The sequence below is a fragment of the Neomonachus schauinslandi genome, chromosome 6 (assembly GCF_002201575.2).
Source record: "Neomonachus schauinslandi chromosome 6, ASM220157v2, whole genome shotgun sequence".
NCBI lineage: Eukaryota > Metazoa > Chordata > Mammalia > Carnivora > Phocidae > Neomonachus > Neomonachus schauinslandi.
Genome location: NC_058408.1, coordinates 68,586,600 through 68,593,000, shown reverse-complemented (window position 1 = coordinate 68,593,000; position 6,401 = coordinate 68,586,600). Strand labels below are relative to the sequence as shown.

Genomic DNA, 6,401 nt, shown 5'->3' with positions numbered 1-6,401 from the left:
GTCAGCCAGTGGCTGGGCAGAGAGGTCACCCGTGTTTCCGAGCTATGGGCTACAGATTGGAGGTCCCCACAACCTCCTCTTCAGATTCGAATAATCTGCTCCACTGGCTCATGGAACTCAGAGAAACATGTTACTTATTAGATGACCAATTCATTGAAAGGACAGAACTCAGGGCCAGGCAGCTGGAAGCGATGAGCAGGGCAAGGTGTGTAGGAGAAACTCGGAGTTTCCCTGCTCTCTGAATGAAAGAGGCCTTTGCCCACCTCCACTCTGACCTTCGTCTATACTTCCTAACTGATGACGTCCTTCCTTCGGGCTCACCTGTTAACTCAAGTGAAAGACACGGTGGGCACCAAAACAACTCCTCAAGTAATGACCACTGCTGATGTCCTGGTGATTCTTGGGCACAGCCATGAATCTCAGCTTCTTCAAGATGGGGGGCAGCCCAGCAGCTGTGGGTCCCACAGGTCCTCTGGGGACAGCACCTTAATGGGCTTATGGTCCAGCAGATACCTGTTCAGGTGGCTCTCATCGTGCCACACAGCCTCGATCCCATTGGCCAGGTTGACCCCCATCGCCTGGTGACAGGCCAAGGTCAGTCGGTGAACCTCTACCACCGACCCCCTAGAAAAGGCCCCCATGTAGTAAAAGTCGCCCTTGTCCCTGGGGACGTGCACCTGGGACTATGGCCAATGCTCGTAGCTGAAGTCCTTGCAGGCCGCCCGGTAGAAACCGGGGTTTCTACCCCGGTCAGCAGCGTTCCTGTTCTCAGGCTATTGAACGCAATGGCCCGGTAGGAGCAGGATCCCATGATCCCCAGGGGCAAGGCATATGTTAGGAGCTAGGAAAGAATGTAACCCTCAGTCCCCGCTTCCTGCACCTGGCATTTGCTAGCACAAACATTCCGCTCTTCCCTTATCCCCTGACTGCCTCCCTGCGTGCCTGCGTGCAGGGGAGGGTGCAGGCCTGCTTTACAGCTTCAGGATACTTGCCATCCCTTTGTCCTCCTTTCCCATGCTTTGAGGCATCTGTCCTTGCTTTTCTGATAAAAAATGAAATAAAATCTATGTGCTGAACCCAGCTGCTACAGCTCTACTTGCAGAGGCAGCCCTGCATTGTCGCTCAGATTGGTGTCTGAGAACTTTATTTCAGTGCGTGATGACAGGAAGAGCTGCTTGCAGAAGCAGCGGATCATAACATGTGCTACATGGATACATCCTCCCAGCGCGGGGCGCCGGGGACCTCGAGGACCACCACCCTCCGGCCTTCCTGAAGGGGCACATGGGGCCCAGCAGCCAACTGATTGAAGACATAGTAGGTGACCCTGTGTCTCACCATGAAGTGGTTCTCAACTGTCTGCAGGAACAGCTCCAGGAAGACCATGTATCCACAGGGACAGGGGACAGGGCTGGAGGAGGGTCACTGCCAAAGGCTGGCGGCAGAACCCCAAAACTTGGGCCTTGAACGTGTGTACTTTCTTCAAGGGGGCAGGCCCTGGGCTGCTTTAAGCAACAGCCACCCTCCTGGCCTGGCCTGAGCAAGTCTGTTGGTGGGGCCTCCCTACCTTCAGCTCCCAGAGATGGGAGTCATCAAGACCCCATCTTACAAAGGGGAGCCTGAGGCTTAGGAGGCTAGAAACCCATGCAGCTGATTCTACCCAGTCTGTAGGGCATAGAAACAAGGGCTGTGCCCAAAGGTGCTCAACTCATGGCAGGTGGGGACAGAACCTGCAGGGGGTCAGCCAGGGGAGGGGACCTACAGGGTTTGCCCAGGAGCTCAGCACAGGGGGAGTGTTCCTGGCTCCGGCATGCTGACTGTGGAGCTGCATGGGTCACAGGGTCACCTACCCTAACCCTAACCCTTAATCCTAACCCTAACCCCAACCCTAACTGTAATCAAACATCATGCTCAATTTTGAGGACTGACAGTTCTACTCTGAAATCACAAACAAGTCCATCATGCTGGCTTTCACTCATTACTCAGTATCGTACTGAAAGTTCTACCTAGCATGATAAGGCAAGAAATAAGGCATCCACATGTGAAAGAAAACAGTAGAACTAGGTCTATTCAGAGACCAGACATGACATCATCTTATATAGAGATCTTCCTAAACAATCAACAAAAAATGATTACAGCCAGTTAATATCAATACACAAAAATCTCTCTCATGTGTATACATTAGCCATGAATCATCCAAAAAATAATTTAAGAAAACAATTCCATTTTAGGGAACATGAACATTGACAAAATACTTAGGAATAGATGTAATCAAGGTGCAAGTCTTGTACACTGAAAATTACAAAACATTGCTGAAAGAAAGTAAGGGAAACCTAAATAAATCTGAGGACCCCATGGTGATGAAAAGACATACTATTGATAAGATGGCAATAGTACACAATGCAGTGTGGAAATTCAATGTGTTCCCAAGAAAATTCACTAAGGCCTTTGGGAAGAAATGCACAAGCTAATCCTAACAGTCATATGGAATTTCAAGGGACCACAAGATCGCCAAAACAATCTTGAAAAAGAAAATCAAAGGTGAAAGGTCATACTTCCAAAGTTCAAATATTAATACAAAGCAACAGTAAATAAAACATTGTGATACTGTCATAAAGGTATGCATACACCCTGAAACAAATAATACATTATACGTTAATTAGTTGAATTTAAATTTAAAACATTTTTAAAAATAAATAAATAATTTTTTTTAAAGATTTTATTTATTTATTTGAGAGAGAGAATGAGAGAGAGAGAAAGCACATGAGAGGGGGGAGGGTCAGAGGGAGAAGCAGACTCCCTGACAAGCAGGGAGCCCGATGCGGGACTCGATCCAGGGACTCCAGGATCATGACCGGAGCCGAAGGCAGTCGCTTAACCAACTGAGCCACCCAGGTGCCCCAATAAATAATTTTTTTTAAAAAAGATATGCATACAGATCAGTGGGATTTAACTGAGAGCCCAGAAATAAACCCCTTCATCTATGGTCCACTGAATTTTGACAAGGGTGGCAACATTACACTGGGGGAGAGAATGGTCTTTTCAACAAAGGGTGCTAGGCAATTGGCTATCCATGTACAGAGGAATGAAACTGGACCCTTACCTCACACCACATATAAACATTAACTCAAAATAAATTAAAGGCTTAAATGTAAGAGGTAAAAGTATAAACTCTAGAAGAAATAAATGGGGATAAATCTTCATAACCTTGGATCTAGCAATGCTTTTAGATCTGACACCAAAGCTAAGAAAGGAAAGAAAAAATAGATAAAATAATATCCTCAAAATTAAAAATCTGTTCTGGGTGCCTGGGTGGCTCAGTTGGTTAAGCGTCCAACTCTTAATTTTGGCTCAGATCATGATCTCAGGGTCATGAGATTGAGCCTACGTCAGGCTCCACACTGAGTGTGGGGCCTGCTTAAGATTCTCTCTCCTTCTCCCTCTGCCCCTGACCACTCACATACTCTCTCACTCACTCTTAAAAAAGAAATGTAAAAAAAAAATAAATTAAAAATCTTTGTACATCATAAGATACTATCTGGAAAGTTAAAAGATAGCCCCCAGAATGGAAGAAAATATTTGTACATTATTTATCTAATATGAGTCTGTTGCCCAGAATATGTAAAGAGCTTTTACAACTCCTCAGCAAAAAGAAACCCATTTTTAAAAATGGACAAAAGGACTTGGATAGACCTTTCTCCAAAGAAATCATACAAACAGTGAATAGCACATGAATAGATGTTAAACATCCTTAGTCTTTATGGAAATGAAGATTTACACCAGTTAGATGTCCTTTTACACACAATAGAATCACTATAATCAAGAAAACTAAAATAACAAATTTTGGAAAGGATGTTGAGAAACTGAAACCCTTAAACCTTGTTTGTGAAAAATGGGGCAGTCTACGTAGAAAGTATTTTGGCATTTACTCAAATAGATCAAAGTAGAATTACCATATGGTTCAACAATTATACTCCTAGATATATACCCCCAAAGTTGAAAACACTGATACAAACAAAAATGTACATAAATAGTCATAGCAGCAGTGTTCACAGTAGGCAAAAACCAGGAACTATGCAAATGTCCATCAATGGGGAAAAGGATAAACAAAATGAGGTAGATCCATAAATGGCAATCTTGTTCTGCCCTATGAAGGAATGAAGTAAAATGGTTCATTTGTGGAAAAAAATATGGTGGCTCCTCAAAATATTAAACACAGAATTCCACTGCAGCATATATGCCCCCCAAAATTGAAAGTAGAAGTACCCTTATTCAGAGCAGCATTTTTCACAACAGTCAAAAGGTGGAAGCATCCCAAGTGTCCACTGACAGATGAATGGATAAACAAAATGTGGTATATACACAATGGGACACGATTCAGACTTAAAAACGAGGAGAGTTCTGACACAGGCTACAACACGGATTGAACCTGGAAGTCATTACGCTGAGTGAAATCAGCCAGTCACAGAAGGACAGATACTGTGTGATCCCACTTATATGAAGCATCCTGAGACGCAAAGTGGAATGTGGCTGCAGGGGCCGAGGGGAAAGGGGAACGGGGAGTTGGTGTCTCATGCATACAGAGTCCCCCTCGGGGAGAAGGAAAAAGTGCTGGAGAATGATATACCACCGTGGGAACTCAGCTAAGGCCAGAGAACTGTGCACCTGAAATATTTTAAGCGCTCAATGCTATGTTTAGTCACAGTGAAAAAGTGAATGAGGGGCTGATGCATGTCACAACATGGGTGGACACTGAAAACAGCCCCAGTGACAGAAGCCAGACAGAAAAGTCCACCCAGATTGGAACCATCTTGCTCTTTACATCCACCAAGGTTACCCAAATAAGGCAAAGTGTCGGGAGCAGTTCCAGAAGAAAACTGGATCCGAATGGAAAAGGACGCTTCAGACAGTGGGGCAGGTGGTGACAGTGGAAGTGGGCCTGCGGTCTGGGTTATAATGTGGAAACCGGGATGATTTCCTCACTTAGGGTTCTGTGCTGGTTCCGCGGGACAGTGTCCCTGTTTGGGGTAAAACGCACTGAAGCACCCCGCGTGAAGTGGTAAATGTAGTGAGGAAACGACCGCTGGGCGGTGTGAGTGTGGAGAGAGAGTATTTGTGCTGCTGGGACAGGTTTACCGCAGAGTCAGTCACTCTTCCAAACAACCACGTCAGCACCTCCCAGAGAAGCAGAGACGCCAACCTCGGTGATGGAGGCGGAGCCCTACCCAGATCCTGACGGTGTGGACGCGGGAAGGAGCCCGCAGGGCCGAAGCCCGGGGAGCACGAGCACCGCGGCGGCTGTCCACTCCCTGACTGCAGACTGAGCAGCCCCAGGAACCGAATCCGAGTGGCACATAAACACAGACCCCGCGACCACGGAGCGGATCCGAGCTCAGGAAGGGGAGACCCGACAGCCCCGCGCACAGCACCGCGCGGGACCCCACGGCACCGCACACAAAGCCCCAGCATCTACACAGCGCGCCGTTCCTCAGAGGGGTCCTGGGAGCTCGCACCGCCTCCGCAGTCCCCGCTCAGGAGGCTTCTCCTCACCTTCTCCTCCCTCGGCGAGTCCTGACGAGGCCGGACTCCTCCCGAAGTCTCCACAGCGGGTCCTGAGGAGGGGCCTGGCTCCTGTCAGTGTGGACGCGGACCCACGCCCTCCCGAAGTCTCCACAGCAGGTCTGAGGAGGCCCGGCTCCTGTCAGTGTGGACGCGGACCCACATCCTCCACAGAGGGTCCTGAGGAGACCGGCTCCTGACTGTGGATGAGGCCCCACGTCCTCCCGAAGCCTGGGCGTCAGCACAGTGGGTCGGTCCTGAGGCCTTGGAACGCCCGTCTGCGCACAGAGGAGGAGGGCTGAGCACGCATGCCCCTCCACGGGTCGGGGAGCCGGACTCGGGCGCCCCCTGCGGGCGGTGGGGGCAGTGCAGGATGCAGGGCACTCAGTTCAGTGGAGGCACCTGTCCCTTCTGGGGTCCTGCGGAATCCACTACATTTTGGAAATTCAAACTGAAATGGAGTCCAATTATCCCCTTACTTCTCCAGAAATAGAAACAATTAATTAGAAACCATATGGAATTAAGTGAAATGCAGACACACGCTTTACAACTTACACCAAAATTCATTCAAAATTATAGATAAATTTAAAATGTAAAACTATCGGGCCGTCCCCGGCTCTCGCGTGCTCCGGGCCGGCAACGGTCACAGTGCGCCTGCGCCTGGGCGGGAAGCGGAGGGCGCCGTAGCGACCTGGCCTTTCCTTTAGTTTTTCCCTTTCTTCGCCCCCACGGAGGCTTTCCAAAAGGTGCTTGCGCGGGGGACTCGGCGCTGAAGTGGCCGAGCTGTCGGGAGGGGCCTGAGTGGGTGTTTCGAGGACCCAAGATTGTCTAAAGCCACAGGGGAA

The 6,401-nt window shown here is 48.6% G+C and overlaps 1 pseudogene; it reads right to left on the bottom strand.

Annotated features, from left to right (window-relative positions):
• Positions 1-324: 324 nt before the first annotated feature.
• On the bottom strand, positions 325-1,383 carry LOC110571375 (annotated as a pseudogene).
• Between the last annotated feature and the right edge of the window lie 5,018 nt (positions 1,384-6,401).